Genomic DNA, 18,922 nt, shown 5'->3' on the forward strand with positions numbered 1-18,922 from the left:
TTTAGAGACAGGGTCTCACTGAGTTGCTTAGTGCCCTACTTTTGCAGAGGCTGGCTTTGAACTTGCAATCCTCCTGCCTCAGCCTCTTGAGCAGTGGGGATTACAGGCCACAGGCCCAGCAAAACCTTCTGTTTTGTATATGAGAAAAGACCATGTGGCTAAAATAACCCTAACCTCTTCTTCCTACCTTAAAAATCAGTCATGCGTCCCAGAGGTACAGCATGAGGCAGCATATGCAAGGATAATATCTAACATGACAAGCCTTGTGGGACAGAAAGGACCTGAGTCTTTGAGAATTTGGCCTGAACTGCCCACTTCTGATCTTGTTATATGAGAAAAATAAACCCCCAGAAGATGATGTCATTGTAAGTCTGATTTTCTGATTCTTCAACTTGAAAGTAATTGAGCTTTCCAATCAGAAAAGGATGGTCCACAAAATCAGACCAACTTGCATAGCACTGTATCCTCCCCCTGTGACTGTTCCCAGCTTTGGACATTTAAATATTTCAAAGGAAAAAGGCTTTTCTTTGATTTCTGACCCTTCTCACCAGGCGCTGTAACGGGATAAGTAGGCTCTGCCTGTGTCCTTTGTTTCCCAAAAGGGGCAGGGCAAGCAACCAGGCTTCTGGTGGAAAATGCTGATATACTACACCACATCAGAATGTGCTGTTCTCATTTATTTTTTAATACAAACCCATTTTTGCATGTGGGCACTGGCAAAGAGTTGATGGTTACGAAATATTGGGCGACAGTGGTAATATAGGAGGTGACACATAGCAAAGGAATCTTGTCTTCAAATTACACAGAATGCAAAACCATTGTGGTTCATGACATAGCTCCCGCATTTTTTCCATATTTATCCAATAAGGCTCCAGTGAAGTGGATTATGCATCCATTTGTTAAGCAAGTGTGTAAAAATACCAGACAGGGTTGTGTAAAGGAGTGAGTAAAAATCATGGAAGGGGCTGGAGGTGTTGCTCAGCAATAGAGCACATGCTTAGCATGTCCATGAGATCAGGCTGAGTCCCCAGCATGCGCGCACACACACGTATGTATACCAAGCTTGCTGCTGTTGCCTGATATCTGTTTCTCTCAAAATCGTCGAGTTTTGTTAAGAACCAATAAAAAACCAGTTTGTACAACATTCAGAAATGGAGTTCAGGAAGTAGTTGTCAGAAATGATCCATGTTACAGTTACTATATTCAGCACCAAAGCAACACAAGTAGAAAGGGTGAATTCAAAGGTAGTCTTCCAGGCAGAGAAAACATTGCCATTCTAGACACACTGTCACCAACCCCATATGTCTACAATGTAAAGGATTTGTTTAGGATTATAAACTGTGTTTCATACAAAGTAACCTCTTCTAAAAATAATTCCATTTGATCAAAGTGAAAAGAATGGTACTGGTTGGTATCTGAGGGACAAAGAGAATCAAAACAGTATAATCTCTTATGCCTACAAATGGGCCCCATGAAGGTCTTTCTATCAAAGGAGAGATGTTTTAAAGAAACATACTCGCTGTTGGACTGGCTAAAGGAAAATATAAAATGTGAAATGTCTGCATAATGAAACCTTCTTAGTTTATAACGAGGCTGCAGTGTCATTGATGGGGCCTCGATGAAAACTCTGAAATAAGAGAATGAAGCTGAAATCCCCATGACCTTGAAACAGCAGCTGAAAATGTTAATGTATGTACATTTTTAGTCACTAAATTTTTGTAACATCTGGAGCATGATTAATGCCCAAAGAGGCCTAAGAACTTCTAATGACACTAATAGCCATGGGTTGCCACTGAAAAGTGGTCCTGCTGCCAGAGAAACAAATGGTCAGGCACTTCGAGCCTCTATCAGGGCGGAAAAAGGCATTTTGCCAAATTTAGTCCCCTCTTGGAAACTGTGTGGTCAATTTTCCAAACTATATTTGAACTTGAGAAGGCCATACTTGCTTCACTGGGTAAAATAGGCTTCCTGGTATTTAAAGGAAATTTTAAAATATTTGGAAAGTCTCAAAAGCATCAGGATCCCAATTTGGGGGGAAAAAAAGGAATATTATAAATATAAAATCCCCAGTCCTGGAATACTTTCAAGAAGAAATGTTTCAGGAGACTCCTTGAAAAACCTTCTATAGAGGAATAAAGTGAATTGGATTCTGTCTTTGCCACTCTCTAGCTAGGAAACCTTGGTACTGAAGAGATGCTTGTATAAGATTGAAGGAAATAATGTATATCAGGCACCTACAATGGTACAAGATGTATTATAGATGCTTAATAAATGTCAGTTGGCATCATTATTGCAGTTCAAATGATATTCAGTGTTCAAAACAATATTCAGAAATTTCCAGGTATATAATCTTATTCTGATAAGAAATTTACCTGAATTTTAAAATGAAAGAAAACTGTCCTGAAAATAGGATAACAAAATAGGCTTCTTAGCTCTGAAGTATGGGAATTCCTCCTTTCCTTCAAACTCCACGGTAAGGTAAGGGACAACAGGATGAGAAATTTACCTGAATTGACTGGGTGTGATTGCTAGGGATCAGAATCTGGTTCCCTTTTACTTCCTGTTGGCTTCCAGACAGAGGAAAACTGGGAGGCTCTCATGATCACTTGTCAGGGATCTCCAGGCCTGGGGTCAGGTGCAGTGACATTGGTCACAGCAGCTGCCTTTGCCACAGCTGTTGGCCATCAGCCTTGACAGGGGCTATTTCAGGTTTGACTGAGTGTTCCTTGCCCCACTTGTAAAACTTCAAGAAATGCTTTGAACTATCATGGACAGAAAGGTCTATGCAGCCTCCATTCCTGGGAGGCTAGATTTCTGCTAATGGCCTCAGTGAGGATAGGCTTTCTCTCTTGGTGACAAGAGACCATTATGTTCCTAAGCCATAGCTTTCAGGGTAGAGTCATAACCCTCATTCCTCCAAGTCAAGGCCTTTTGGGAAATGTCTGCCCAATTTTTTGTAGTAATTCAGTTAAGTATGTCTAGTGAGAGCTCCTGCCCTGCATTGAGAACAAGGAAGCAGTGTCTCCAGAGTTGAGGAACAGTGACATAGGTTGAGAATCCCTTATTCAAGATGCTTGGGATAAGAAGTGTTTTAGAGTTTGTATTTTTTTTTAAATTTTGGAATATTTGCATATGTGCAATGAGATATCTTGGAAGGCTGGGGATGGAGCTCTGGGGATGGAGCTCTGCAAGCGTTTGCTTAGCATGTTCAAGGCCCTGGGCACTATCTCCAGCAAAAGGAGATATCCTGGAGATAGGATTTGAATCTAAACATGAAATTTATTTATATTTCATCTATGCCTTGTACTCTTAGCCTGAAGGTAATTTCCTACCTTTTCTGTTTTGTGTTGAAAAAGTTTTATGTATGTAACTTTCCACTGGTAGCATCAGTTGCTGCTCTCAGATTAGGGATGTTACACCTGTGGTAACTAACACTGATCACCACTTTGTGCCTGACATTTTGCTAAGTACCTTCTACATTGCTGTATTCATGTACGACCACAAACTTGTGTGGAAGATACGGTTATTATCATTGTATGGAGGACCATCCCTATATTATTGTGATCTCACAGGTACCTTGTCATGCTTCCAGAGTGACCAAAGGCCTAGGAGCATCCTATCTCACTCTCTTGAAAAATTTCTCAAATGATTATCAGTGTGAGTGTGGATCTTTATGTATTCAATGGAAAAAAAAAAACAAACCAAACCTTGTTAAATCCTTTTCCTTTGTTCCCATTCTTCTATTCCACCAATCCTGGGTTCTTGTCTAGAATAATCCTGCCTCCAGGTTTCAAATAGACTTTCTTTATGTCATGTCCCTAAAGACTGAGGCTCTGAGCTGTTGGTCTCAATTCTCTCCTAAAAGCTGTAATATTCTTTTTTTACGGCCTGGGGAACAAATATCCTTCCAGAGTGACCAAAGGAAAAGATGGGATAGAGAGCTGGCCAGAACCATATGCACTGAATTTTTTAGTGTAAGAGGAGCCCTGTGGAGCCCATTATTCATTTATCGTGCAGGCATCCCCGAGCAACAGCTGACAAGTGCAAAACGATGCCCTGTGAATTACCAGACGGCCAAACACTCAACGCAGCCCCTTCCTCTGTTCTCCCTCCCACCCGACCCCCACAGGCCTGCTCTTAGCAAACATATGGGAGCCATTCGGGCCTACTCCTTGTCTTTCTAGGGTCCAAGTCATTTTGACAACAGGGATTTACAACTGGGCAAAATGGAGTGTTTTGTTTTCTTTTAGATTATTCCAAGTTTGGGGCCTATTAAAAGTTTTGTAACTACATAAATATTTAGCCACAGTTTTTGGTTACTATATAAACATAACAAACATGACCCAGGACTCAAATGCTCTAAGTCACATAAAAGTCTTCTAATTCAGAAAGAGAAAAACTAATAAAGGTCTTTGGAACTGATTATTTTTATCATGAAATATTTTTACTGATATTTTTAAACTAGCCTTTTAAAATACCAAAATATGTTTATCCTTTACTCTATATAACTATTCAGACCTTACTTCCTGTCCATCTGCCAACTTGCTTAGGCAAGCCATTGGATGGCAGAGACTTGGGAGAGAATGTGGATGATGCAATACAAGGCTGCACCTTTATAAATACACTCAGCTAACAGCTGGAAGCCTAAGATGAAAAATGGTGCTCTGAGCTTTGTCAGCTTTGAAGGCAAGAGATATTACTTTATGTCCAAAATGTCACATCTTTGCATATCTTAGTAAGTTCTGTTTGACACACAAATGCTCGATAGAAAAACCTGAAATGTTTAATGCCTCAGATATTAATTACTAAAGATAGACACCAAAGTACCCAGATCTGGGAAGGTGCATGTTGTTAATGAAACACATGGAGAAAAATATTACTGTTCATATTTTTTCCCCTTGTGATTCTGGAGATAAAACCCAGAGCCTTGTCAATGCCCAACAAGCACCCTACCACTAAGTTGCATCCCCAGACCCATGCATTTTTTCTTGATCCCTGTTTTCTACAGAGTTCACATTTCACATCTAAGGGGGTGATATTTGTGTTCTTCAGATCTGTTGGGGTCATCAATTGTTCTACATGTAGAGACACATACACCATCTTGTTTTTGAGAGGAGGTCTCTGCAGAACTCACTCCTCTACAGAAAATGGTGGCCTGGCACAGTGGTGCCTATAATCCCAGTGGCTTGGGAGGCTGAGGCAGGAGGACCATGAGTTCAAAGCCAGCCTCAGCAACTTGGCGAGGCCCTGAGCAATTTAGCAAGACCCTGTCTCAAAATAATAAATAAAAAAGGGGGCTGGGGCTGTAGCTCAGCGGTAGTGCGCTTGCCTAGCATGTGTGAGGCCCTGGGTTTGATCCTCATTACTACATATAAATTAAAAAAAAAAAAAAAAGAAGAAGAAAGAAAAAGAGCCGAGGATGTGGCTCAGTACCTCGAGGTTTAATCCCAGGTCCAGGTGAGAGAAAGTGAGAGAGAGAGAGAAAGGAAGGAAGGAAGAGGTTGGTTTAGGAAGAAAGCAGCTACTTGGGTTAGGCCCTGTTCCCTTGGCCCTAGCCTGGATCCATCTTCTCTGTCTTTCTTCAGTTCCCCATCACCACTTCCAATGAATGGAATAAGTCAGGCCCCTCTGTTGCTTTGCAAGAGATAAGGCTAGAACCAGGAAACAAATCATTTACCTGTTCAATGGTACATGGTAAGAGCAACAAACCCTGTAACTTAGCCTGAGGTGAAATATGCATGTGCTAGCTTAGTATGCTCTGGAACAATCTTATCTGTTGTCCCAAAGAGATCACAGAGGCAAGCCCTGAAAAGTCACTGCTTTGGTGATCCTGCCATTCCCAACAGCTCTGCTGGGTCTGATGCTACAAACCCTGGGGGGCTTCATTTCTTTAAGGGAATTAGCTAGTAGGCAATTAATGTTGTTAGAATGTTTTTCTCCCCATTCTGTGCACAAGTAAATGTTGAACAGCAAATGTTTTAATGACTTGCTCCAAATTTCATAGCATACCAAGATTATGGAGAGAAAAAAATAGCTGAAATTACTGATTTTCCAGCCCATGCTTTAGCCAGGAGACTCAGCTCTAAATAGATATGCTTTAAATGCCCAGGAAAATCTGAGAAAAATAAAAATAACATTGAAAATGTTATGTTTTAGAACTTTTGGATAGAAGTTATCAAAGCTCCCTGCTACCATTTTAATGCTCTTACCTCCGCATGAACTTTTTTGTTGTGGTTGTCGTTGTTCCTTCAGCATGGGGATCAAACCCAGGGCCTCACACCTATGAGACAGGCTCTCTACCACTGAACTATATCCCAGCGCTTTTTATTTTATTTTGAGACAGGATCTCACTGAGTTGCACCAGTTGGCCTTGAATTCATGATCTTTTCCTGCCTCAGCCTCCTGGGTAGCCAGGATTATAAGTGTGAGCCACCATGTGCCCCTCTCGTATGAACCTTCTAAGATGCAAAGAGGTTAACAACTTAGCTAAGGGCACATTTTAAAGGTAGAAATATGACCAGAAGTTAGAGATTTCCTGACTCTAGATCATGACTTCTTCCAGGACGCTAGTGACTGACCAGGTGAATTCTGAGCGACCATGGCATATCTGTGCTAATTTTGTATTGTTCTATGTTGTCTTGCTTTAGCTAGAATGGTTTCCCAAATCTCCATTCCCTGCATGCTTCTGGATTAAAGTTGGCCAAGATTTGGAAAATGGAAGCAAAACAACATTCACTACTCTGAAGGCAATTGTGGTTTCATGGGGTGACAGACAGGTGGTGGGGGGGGGAGGGATGGTAAGTTCCAGCTTGTTCTTTGTCTTTCCTGTTCTGCACCCAGCAATTCTTCCTACAACCAACAGTTGCCCCAGGCCCACCACCAAATGCAAAGGCAATCGTTTTCCAGAAACTTCTACGTCAGCTTTCGTTTCTCAGTCTCAATCCAGCAACTCAGCATGTCTGGCTGCCCTTACACCTTGGCAAACTTTGGTTCATCCACATCAGTGCTTCAGCAGGTCTGGCGAGGGATTGATTTCCAATGCGCCCTCCCACACCCTCACTTCCCCACCTTCTATCCTTTAGTACTTTCACATGACAGAATAACTTGTTGCACCAGGGGAGATGTGAAAGGAATAAGGGAGTCCTTACCCTCAAGGGGGTTTGGCTCACTGGGGAGATGGAACATTTTAACACAGCCAGCTGGGGACCTGGGAGTTTATGGTAAAATGATAAATGTGCAGTATGGTCACTGCAACCTCAGGTGTCCTGTGTCTTTTAGCACCAGGTAGAGGATCTGATTGGGAAAAGACACAGTTCAGCATTTTCCATGACTGGTGGCCATGTTTAGACCCGAGTGGATAGACACTGTTCCAGGCTTCAGGCTCCTTATCAACACCAAGATGGAAAGAAAGTTACTTACACATTGAATCAAAATGTTGAGTGCAGATGAAAACAAATGCTGACATTGAAGATTTCCCATCCAGCCAACAGAAATTCCCCTGGTCAGCCACACTTGGGTAACTTGAGTTCTGGAATTCCAGTGTTGGTTAACCCAAATCCACAAATTTGCTAGAGTTATGAAGCTTAGGGAGAGTACTGTTTTTCTATTATGCATTCCCAATGTGTCCTGTCCTGAGCCGACACCATTCAATTTATTTCTTCCACAAGTTTAACCCTCTGCATGTTGATCAGTTTTTGGCAGGTACTAAAACACAAAACAAAGCAGAAATATAAATAAAAAAAATAAATAAAGCAGAGGCTGGGGTTGTGGCCCAGAGGTAGAGCACTTGCCTAGCATATGCAAGGCTCTGGGTTCGACCCTCAGCACCACGTAAATAAAATAAAGGTATTCTATCCAATCACAACTAAAAAATAAATAAATAAATATTTTAAAAAATTATTTACGTTTAAAAAAATTAAAGCAGATGAAAGTTTTAATTCCTGGATTTTTACAGCACAAATTTTATTTTTAACTTGGCTGGAAACTTGCCCATTCAGTCTACTTGCCTCATTTTGTTGGACCTCAGTTTCCTTCCGTTAAAAACGGTGTTAATGTTATTGTGTTAGTCAACTTTCCATTGCTGTGACAAAATACCTGAGAAAATCAATTGGAAGGAGGAGGATTTATTTATTTGAAGATTTATTTAGAGGTTTTTAGCCCATAGTTGCTTGACCCCAATACTGTGGGCTTATGGGAAAGCATCATGGTAGAAAGTACATGGTGAAGCAAAGCTGCTCACCTCATGGTAGTAGGAAGGAGAGAGAGAGAGAGAGAGAGAGAGAGAGAGAGAGAGAGAGAGAGCACTAGGGACAAAATATAGCCTTCAATGGCATGCCCTCAGTGATCTACGTCTTCCAATTAGACCCTACCTCCTAATCTTTCTATTCTTTCCCAATAGCACCAACGGATGGGGACTGATCCTTCAACACATGAACCTTTAAAAGATATTTCAGGTCCAAACTATAACAGCTTTGGTTTGGACAAAACTTTCCCAAAGGAGGCTGGGGTTGCGGCTCAGTGGTAGAGCACTTGCCTAGCATGTGTGAGGCACTGGGTTCGATTCTCAGCACCACATTAAAAAAATAAATAAATAACATAAAGGCATTGTGTCCATCTATAACTAATAAAAATATTTTTTAAAAAAGTTCCCCAAAGACTCATGCATTAAAGGCTTAGTTGCCAACCTGTGGTACTATATAATGGAAACTTTAAGAGAAGGGACTTAGTGGGAGAAAGTTACAGCATTGGGGGCATGCCCTTGAGAGAACCCCCCCCCTCTCTTTTTCACTTCTCCCAACCATGAGGTGAGGGTTTCCTTTGCCATGCACTCCTGCTGTGATGTTCTATCTCACCCCAGGCCCAGAAGCCAACCATGGACTGAAACTTCTAACACTGTAAGCCAAAATAAACCTTTTCTCTTTTAAAGTTGATTTATCTCAGGTATTTTGATGCAGTGATAGAAAACTGACCAGCACAGTTACAGGGGAAGAAAACATTAATGGGACCTGGAATGGCTCAGAGGTAGAGTGCTTGCCTAGCATGCATGAGGTCCTGGGTTTGATCTCCAGCACCACACACACATATACCCAAAAGATTATTGTGAATAATTACCTCTTTGGGGGAGGTGTGAGCATCAGTGCTTGGCTGCACAACCAGGGAAGATCTCTGAAGGAAAGTGTGTGAGGATAGCAGTAGTCTGGATCATATTCCCTGAAAAAGTCCAGGATTTAGCCAATGGCAATACAAACTTCCAGAAACAGCTTGGGAACTGAGGTTTTATTTTTCATTTGTGTGTCTATATACCTAGAGTGTTGACTCTGTTATAAGAATACCATAAATGACATCACAGTTAGCTCGGGAAAATGAGGATTTATTTTTAGCTATGACCCTCGTCTGGCAAATGATCTGAATTTAAAAGCAAAAGGAAGGGGGAGAAGGAAAAGAAATACAGAAGGCAATGAATGTGAGATTCCTGCTTGATCTAAAAGCACCAGAAAGAAACTCAAGTACAGCTTTCTTATTTCTTTTCAACCATAAAGGTGTTGACAGGAGAAGTATATGAACAGTGGAGGACAGGCCCTCTTAGGAGAATTCTGTCTATTCTCTGTGCTCATTTGTTTGGAGAACGTGACTCCATGTGTCTATAGTGGAGGGGATGGGCTTCTTCAGGTACCCAGCCTTAAGCTTGCTCCTCGTTTGTCCCTGAACTTCTTAAGATTGTACATCCAAGCTATCTGTCCTGTTTGTCTTGGCTGACATCAAAAGGGTTCCTGCCAGCTCTGCTTTCATGCTACGTCAAGACAGGGCCAAGAGAGAAAAGAATCCCAGGACTGAAATCAATCAGAAAACTGGATTTGCTAAATAGAGAGAGGGAAATAGCAGAGAGAGTGCTTAGAGCCCCCTTTGGAGCAGGACACTCGGAAAAGGGCAGAGACCCTGAAAGGAAGGCAGGTATCTGAACAGTGGCACGACTGTGCATAAGAGGCCAGGATCAACACACATAAATATTCATTTTGGTTAGCTTGTGGTTGAGTTGCACTATATTGTAAAATGTGATCAAACATCTAGCCACGGTCCATGGATGCAGTTTGTATTTTAGAGCAGGGTTCCAGAAACATCAGCCTGGCTTGAGAGCTGTGGGGGAAAATCTGGGGCAAATCAGGACAATTGCAACAGTAGCACAGTGTCATAACATCCAACACTCAGGATACCTGGGTTCTAGTTCCAGCTTTGCCACTACATCTCTATATGACCTTGGACAAATTCCTTGTGCTCAGTTTCTTTCTCTGTAAACAAAGTAGATTGGACCAGAATATGAATCTCCAAAGAAGAGATCCCAAGACTTGCCAGAGGACCTAAGCTGGATGTTTCCAGAAAGCCAAGCCTAACCAGAGCCCTTTCCACTGCGCTTCCTATACCCTAGGCAAGTACTCTGAGCATCAGGGGACCTTTTCAGTCTCTGTGTAAAACATGTTCCCTCCCCAAACCCCAACACCCAGTGATCTCAAAACCTCAGAAATCCGTATCTTCTGTGCCCAGAACAAATGCAAATCCTAGAACTAGTTTCAGTGACTGCTGAGACTTCTCTCAGGTCTAAAATTCTTGGATTTGATGGTTCTATTAGAGAATAGGATTGCAGACCATTTATGTGGCAATTGACCATATGCCCTTCCAACAATCTGGAGGTAAGCGGTCCCAACTGGTGGGGCACCTGTGCTTCATACAGCCCTTCAAGGACACAGGTCTTTTATGTCTTGTTGTTCCACCATTCCTAGAGTTGTCCTTGTCTGCCTGGGAGGTGCAGAGTCACCGTGATGCAGTGCTCAGCTTGTGGGAAGGTGGTGGCATTGAGAAAAAAGAGTCTTGGAAAAGCAATTCTTTTTTAAACAAATGAGGTGGAAATTGCACACATCACTTGTGCTCATAGTCCTTGGGTGAGAATATAGTCGTACAGTGACATCGAAGCTTTAGAGAGGCTGGGGTGTGAAGCAGTGATGCGCGGGCTGAAACTCATGGAAGACGGGCATGTTGGCATTGAGAGCTCGCCCACAGTCTGCCTCGATGATGAACTAGAAAACTGTACCAACTTGGACATGGGAATCATGGATCCTTGACCAGGCATAAAAAATGGGAAGTGAAGGCAGATATGGTGGCACACACCTGCAATGCCAGCTATGTGGGAAGCAGGGACAGGAGGATTGCAAGTTCAAGGCCAGTCGGGGCAACTTGGTAGGATCCTGTGTGAAAACGAAAAATAAAAAGGATTGGAGATGCAGCTCAGTGGTAGAGCACTTGCCTAGTATGCCTGAAGCTCTTTGTTCATGTCCCCAATGCTAATAAACAAACAAACACACAAATAAAGTAAAAAAAAAAAATGGGAAGAAAAAAAAAAGCTGACATTGTTAGAAGCTGTATATCTATGAGGGAATGTAAAGCATCAACAAATACCTTTCCTCTTTAGTTACAGTTCTGAATATTTTAAGGATGTTTGTCCCACAGTGAGCTACTCCAGTGATGTTCACACTTTAAAAACAGAAATTGTATTTATTAAAAATGGGATTCTATTTAATTAAAAATAAAGCAAAAGGCCTGCTTTGGTTGAAACAGAGAGGCCTCAGAGTTGTGGTTACGTACTTATCCCCCTTGCCCATGACATCATGGAATTTTAGGGAAGACAGTGAGGTTCTTGACATCTGCCCTCCTACACCAGAGCTCTAAGGAACCCAATTAGAAAAGCCTTGAACGATGAGAAGCAAAGCCTAAAGCTAGTACCAAGGATGATGTCAAAGCAAAACTAAGATCACTACAAACCTTGCAATAATAAAATCATACTCCAGATTATACAAATGGCAGATAGGAGCTATAATCACGATGTGGGTCATAACTTAATTATGACAGAGACTTGTAGTTGGTTTGATTTTTTGTTTTTCTGATATTGGGGTAGCCATATATTGATTGATTTCATTAATAAGCCTTGGATATAACAAGGTCACTTATGGGGAAAAAATCATCTGCTTTGTGAAGTAGTTTCATAGAATGCACTGTCACTGAAAGCCCTGGTGGGCCAAAGCCCACTCTGGGCCAGAGATAGTTATGGGACAGCACTGTGCCACCTGGGCAGAAGGCTTGAATCCTTATGAGTGACAGGCAACTCTTTATCTTCTTTGGATGAAACATCAAGGAAGAATCAGGGTGCAAAAGAAAAGATCCAGAACTGCAGCAGGAAGACATCAAAAGAAACCTCTGAAACGTGCAGGAGCTCATAATCCAGGTGCTAGATGAGCAGAACAGGATGTTCAGCTGGTGTCAAAGAGAAATGGGTTAGGGAAAGAGGAGGTGGTCTGCTGTTCCTCAAGCAGGGTGGAAGAGGAATGGTTGACCCCTCCCTTCTTTCTTTGGCAGCTATTACTAAACCTTCAAGAAGGAAAAAAAAAAAAGAGTGGGCTTATTTCAGTGGTAGAGCACCTGCTTATCATGAACGAGGCACTGGGTTCCATCTGAGCACCACACACACACACACACACACACACACACACACACAGAGAGCGAGAGAGAGAGAGAGAAGAAAAAATGAAAGGAGAAAAAAACGTCTGGCCTTAGCTGACAGAGGAGAATATTCCTGACAGAGGTTTATTCCTGACAAGAGTCAATAGAAGACTTTCACAGAAAAACAAAACAAAACAAAAGGCCACAGTTTTCTTCCCATGCCCTCTCAGATCACATCAAGTTCCTTGATAACAATCCATCCCCAGAGGAATAATCTTCCCATTACATCCTAGGTGAAATGTGCACAATACCACAGAACGTGATCCAATTTTTTTGGCAGGTGCCTTGTAAAAAAGAAAAAGAAAACCAACAGAGAAATGGGCAAAAGACATGCATAGGCATTTCACACAGGAGGCAAATAAATAATCAAAAGGATATCCAAGCTAGGCATTCCTCAGGGAAATGCAAATGCAGGCCACAGTGAGTTATTATTTTATGCCTACAAATTAGCAAATATTAAGAACTCTGACGAACTCTGGCCAGTGTGGAAGAGGATATAAACAAAAGGATTTTTTTTTTTTCATTTTCTTAGAGGGAATGTAAGTTGGTAAAACCACTTTGGAAAACAATTTGTCATTTTGTAGTAAGATTGAATGTGCCTATAACTAGGTTTTATTTGACAGCATTACTCCTGGGTATATATTCTAGATCAGGCTTTTTACAAATATGTTGTGAAATCAATTTAGTGATACACAACTAACCTACCTTTCCTCCCTCCCTCCCTCCCTCCCTCTCTTTCTCTTTTCTTTCTTTCGTTCTAAAACAGGATCTTCCTATGTTGCCCAGGCTGACCATGAATTCCCAGGCTCAAATGATCCTCCTGCCTCAGCCTACCAAGTAGCTGGGACTATAAGGGTGTGCCCACAGCCAACATTTTTAACAGATAAAATAGAATTCAACCAAGTAGAAAAACTTAGAGGGCACTGTTCCTAATGATAGTAAGCTTTGTTTCATAAGTTATTGGCTTCACCATGTATGTACAGATTGTGATATAAAATTTTACTATACATGTAAAATGCATTTATTATATGTATATAAAATATATTCCAATTTTTAAAAGCTTAAAAACCAAGCCAGGCACTGTGGTGGACACCTGTAAATACCAGCAACTTGGGAGGCTGGGGCAGGAAGATTGCAGTGGTAGAACGTGTGCTTAGTTAGCATGCATGAACTATGGATTCAATCTCCAGCTCCCTATAGCTCAAAATAAAGTTTTAAGTCAAGCAATTCAATCTTAGTTTGCTTCTGTAATCTCAGCTACTTGGGAAGCCAAGGCAGGAGAATCTTTTGAGCCCAGTGTTCAAAGCAGCCTGGGTAACTTAGTGAGACCTGGTCTCAAAATAGAATAAAAAGAGCTGAGGATATAGTTCAGTGATATAACATTCTGGGTTCAATCTCCAATGCTGCAAAAATAAGCAAATGAATAAATAAAAATTTGAACACCAACCTCTGGAATAAACCTTTGACACACATACCTGGAGACATGTAGAATGTTCATCATTCACAAAAGAAAAAGAAAAAGAAAAAAGGAAAGAAAAAAACTACACACAACTGTTCATTGAAAGGAAGATGGATAAACTAATTACAGGGCATTACTATGACTGGACTATTACACAGCAATGAAAAGAAATGAACTATGATTGCATGCAACAACAAGGGTAAATCTCAGAAACCCAACATTGAAAAAAAAAAGGTTGGTCACAGAAGACTACATTTATTATGTTATTTTTATAAAGCCTTTAAAACCAAAGAGTTACAAATTTTGGGTAGTGATTACCATGAGGGAAGGGAAGAGGAGAGTTACTAGTTATGTTCTGATTCGTAAGTTATGGGGGTACTGGGTTTCACAATGTTTATTTTAGTCTTAAAGCTTATAATTTACAGATAACTTTCATATATGCATGCATGTGTATAATATTTGAATGTATTCCATGTTACATGAAACCAAAATCAATATGGTCATAAAAACTGATGTACTGGTTCAAAAACAGTTATGTACAGTGAACAAATATACTTTTCCCCTCAAAATAGAATTTTTGGGGGAGGTATTGGGGATTGAATTCAGGGGCACTTGACTACTGAGCCCCAGCCCCAGCCCTGACTTGCTTAGCATCTCACTTTTGCTGAGGCTGGCTTTGAACTCACAATCCTCCTGTCTCAGCCTCCTAAGCTGCTGTGATTACAGGTGTACACCACCATGCCTGACTTTCAAAATAAAAATTCACATCAAAACAAAGCAAAAACAGGCTGGGGATGTGGCTCAAGTGGTAGTGCGCTCGCCTGGCATGCGTGAGGCCCGGGTTTGATCCTCAGCACCACATACAAACAAAGATGTTGTGTCCGCCGAAAACTAAAAAATAAATATTAAAAAATTCTCTCTCTCTCTCTCTAAAAAAAAAATAAATAAAAAACAAAACCAAGATGGATTGAAGAGGCAGAAATACCACCACCCCTGTAGGCTATCATCATTGATTATTGTCATCTCTTTCTTACGGCTGATGCATGGATTAGAACTCATTTTAACAATTGGTAAGTGAATTAGGAAGACCCTTGCTGGGGGTGTAGAATGTTTTCTCTTGGGATTATTAGCCTTTGAATGCTAAAGCAGAAAAGGTTTCCAGAATAAATTCACCCAAGTTAGCAATAAGCCAATTTTCCTTGTCTATTTTTATTGACCAAAATAGATTCCTTTCTTCAAATTATATTTTTGCACAAACCTCTTTTGCCCGTGGGAGCATAACATGCTTCAGACTAGACCAAGTTCTTTAGTGGACACAATTCATTTACTGCTCTCACTCACAATTCAATTGAAATAAAAATATTCTCTGAACACATGCAATGGTTTCCAGGCATGTGTTTTGCTCAATAATTCATGAAGTGTTCATAATTACCTATTACTGAAAATCAGGTAAAATTGACCATGTAATAGCCCAGGAAATGTATTTGCCCTACAGTATTAAGTGTGACTATTCTAATGTAAATATTACCATCTTAAAAACCATCCCTAGTCCCAAGGACTTACTGGAATACAAGCATTGGTTGTGAACTCTCGGGTTTACAAAGGTGGAACAAACTTCCATATCTTTGTGTTATGAACTGAACTGTATCTCCCACCCCAAAATTTATATGTTGAGGTCCTAATCCAAGTACCCCAGAATTCCTTATTTTGAAATAAGGCGGTTGCGAATATAATTAATAAAGTAAGATGAGGTCATATCAGAATAAAATGGACCCCTAATTCAATGTAACAAGTATTTTTATAAAAAAAGGAGAAATTTGGACACAGACACTGATGCATACAAAAATACCAGAGCAGAGATCAGGGAGAAGCAGCAGAAGCCAAGAAACCCCAGAGATTGCCAACAAACTACCAGAAGGGATGGGAAAGGCTGGAACTGATTCTCTCTCACGGCCTTTGGAACGAATCAACTCTGCTGACACTTGATCTTGGACTTCTAGTCTCTGGAACCATGAGACAACAAATTTCTATTATTCTAATTCCAGTTTGCAGTACCTTGTTATAGCAGTCCTAACAAATGAGTACCCTTGGTTCTTTAAGATTTAGAAAAATGGCCAGGTGTGGTGGCATACAACTGTAATCCCAGTGACTCTGGAGACTGAGACAAGAAGATTTCAAGTTCAAGACCAGCATCAGCAAATTAGTGAGGTCCTAAGCAAATTAGTGAGACCCTGTTTCAAAATAAAAAATAAAAAGGGCTGGGATGTTCAGTGGTAAGGCATCCTTAGATTCAATTCCCAGTACCCCCCCACAAAAAAAAAAGGATTTAGAAAAAATGCTTAATCTCCTATTTAAATATTTTAATTATTATTAATATTTTAATTAAACATTTTAATTATTAGGTTTACAGTCAAGACTTTGAAATTAGAATAGTTGCAGCAATGAGTCTCTTTTGGCTGTCTTTCTTTTTATTTAGTATTCTATTTTCCTTTGTTTTTTTTCCTTTCTTTCTTTTGAAGGGGGTATGGGGGATTGAACTCAGGGCTTTGCGCACTGTAGACAAACGTTCTATCACATAATTATATTCCCCAGCCCTTTTATTTTTGTTTTGAGACAGGGTCTCATGTAAGTTGCTGACGCTGGCCTCAAATTTGCCATCCTCCTGCCTCAGCCTCCTGAGTAGCTGGAATTGCAGGTGTGTGCCAACATGCTCTTTCTTTCTTTTTTTTTTTTAAAGACATAGGGTCTCACTATGTTTCCCAGGCTCCTTTGAACTCCAGTTTTCCCAGGCTCCAGGGATCACATACTGAAAGATGGGCCTTAAACCAAACTTCAAACTCTTGGCCTTCTGAGTAGCTGGGACTACACAGGCAAACCAAAATTTTGTTTAATTATAAAACTGCCTTTTTATTTTGGGTGGTAGGAGGCTAGAGATTGACCCTAGAGCCTCATGCATGCTAAGCACATGCTCTACTACTGAGCTACCTGCTCACCTCTCCTGTGTTTTTTAATGAGTGTTTGACCTCAAACTAATCACATACCCTCTTTGGATTGTGTTCTTATGTGTGTAATTGTCATGATACTGATAATTATCCCCACTTATCCTGCATGGTGGGAAAGAGCCCAGTGAGATAATACATGGGAAAGGGTTTTGTAATTAAAGCATTACATTACTATATAAAATATTACATTTTTCATCCATTAAGGGATAAATAGTGTTTATGGACTGATCTTCTAATATATTGCACAGATTAGTATGTTGAATAATGGATGCCCACGTGTCATCAGCATGGAATGTTCATAAGACAAAGCTGAGTTTATTGGTTACTGCGGTAAGTGACAATACCACCTCAGCAGAGCTTTAATAGGTCTTGTAGGGGAAAAGGAAATGTTGGGGTTTACTGAGAATTTGAAGTTTGTTTTAAGGCCCATCTTTCAATATGTGATTGGGTAAGAATTGTCATCTATTGGTTTAGAATTTGTAGAAGCAGCAAAGTGAGGATTTTGAGACAGAGTTTCAGAATCTTAGGACAAACTGTTGATGCTTTCTATGGAAAGAGTTGGAAATTCCTGTAATAAATAATAAAGATTTTGCCTGGGAAGGAGTCTCCTGGAATAGCAAAGCGATTCTGATAAATAGAATAGAATCATTTAGTCAGGTTCATGTAGACAGCATGTGGTTTTGATCATCATGTCCAAACCCTGTGGCGGGGGTGGTGGTGGAGGGAGATGGCTTCTGTTCACATGCACATAATGTGGGCAAAGCACCCGGTTCACTGCTGGTATTTGCCTGTTGTAGTTTGGATCTTAAAAGTACCCCACAGACACATATGTTGAAGGCTTAGTCCCCAGCCTGTGGTGCTATTAGGGAGGTGGTAGCACCATCAGGAGGTGGGGCCTATTTTGGGAAGTTAGATCATTGTGAGCATGCCCTTAAAATGGATATTAGGACCCTTGACCCTGTCCTCTCTCTCTTTGCTTTCTGGCTGCCATTTGGTGAACAACTTTGTTCCACCACACATTTCCTGTCATGATGTACCATGCTATTACAGCCCCCAAAGCAATGGACCCAACTGACCATGAACTGAAACCTCTGAAACCATGAACCAAAATAGACCTTTCTTCCATTTAAATTGATCTTTTCAGGTATTTTGTCATAGTGACAGAAAGCTGACTAACATACTGCCCCTCTTCTCTCTTGCAGGCAGACTCAGCCAGGTCTTTTCCAGCTGGGTTCTTTCTCCCAAGGTTAGTGACATCTTCATTCAGGATGACTCTATGCTAGAACTTTTCCTTGTGTTGATCCCAAAACTCATTTCTTCCTGCCTTAAAACACATTTCTAACTTTAGTTCATCTTGTGAAATCCCTCATTGTCATAAAAGTCCCCTGGAACAGAGTAGTTTTACCTTAAAGAGACTTCAACCCAGATGAACAATTCTACGTGGATAACTCTGGAGGGAACAATCATTTTCTGAAGAGGGTGAGTAGTGCTCTCCTCCTTCCATCACCTCAGCATCCATCCCCACCTTGGCTTCAAGACCAAGATGGGAGGAGGTCGCTTGGCCCACTCAGACTTTTTTTTTTTTTTTTAGTTGTCAATGGACCTTTATTTTATTTATACGTGGTGCTGAGAATCAAGCCCAGGACCTCACACATGCTAGGCAAGCGCTCTACCACTGAGCCACAACCCCAGCCCCCCACTCAGCTTTTGTTCCTTCTGCTGAGCTGACTAGGCAAAGTCTCCACTAGTGTCAATTGTGTGCACTGTGAGAAGGACTTCTTTACATTAAAAATGGGAATAGGGCCACTGTTTAGAACTCAGATAAAAGACCTCAATTTGGAACAGGCTACCAAGTACTAGGTGACCCATGTCTAATTCACGTAGGTCCAATTTCCTACCCCCTACCTGTTTCCAG

The sequence above is a fragment of the Callospermophilus lateralis genome, chromosome 13, assembly GCF_048772815.1.
Source record: "Callospermophilus lateralis isolate mCalLat2 chromosome 13, mCalLat2.hap1, whole genome shotgun sequence".
NCBI lineage: Eukaryota > Metazoa > Chordata > Mammalia > Rodentia > Sciuridae > Callospermophilus > Callospermophilus lateralis.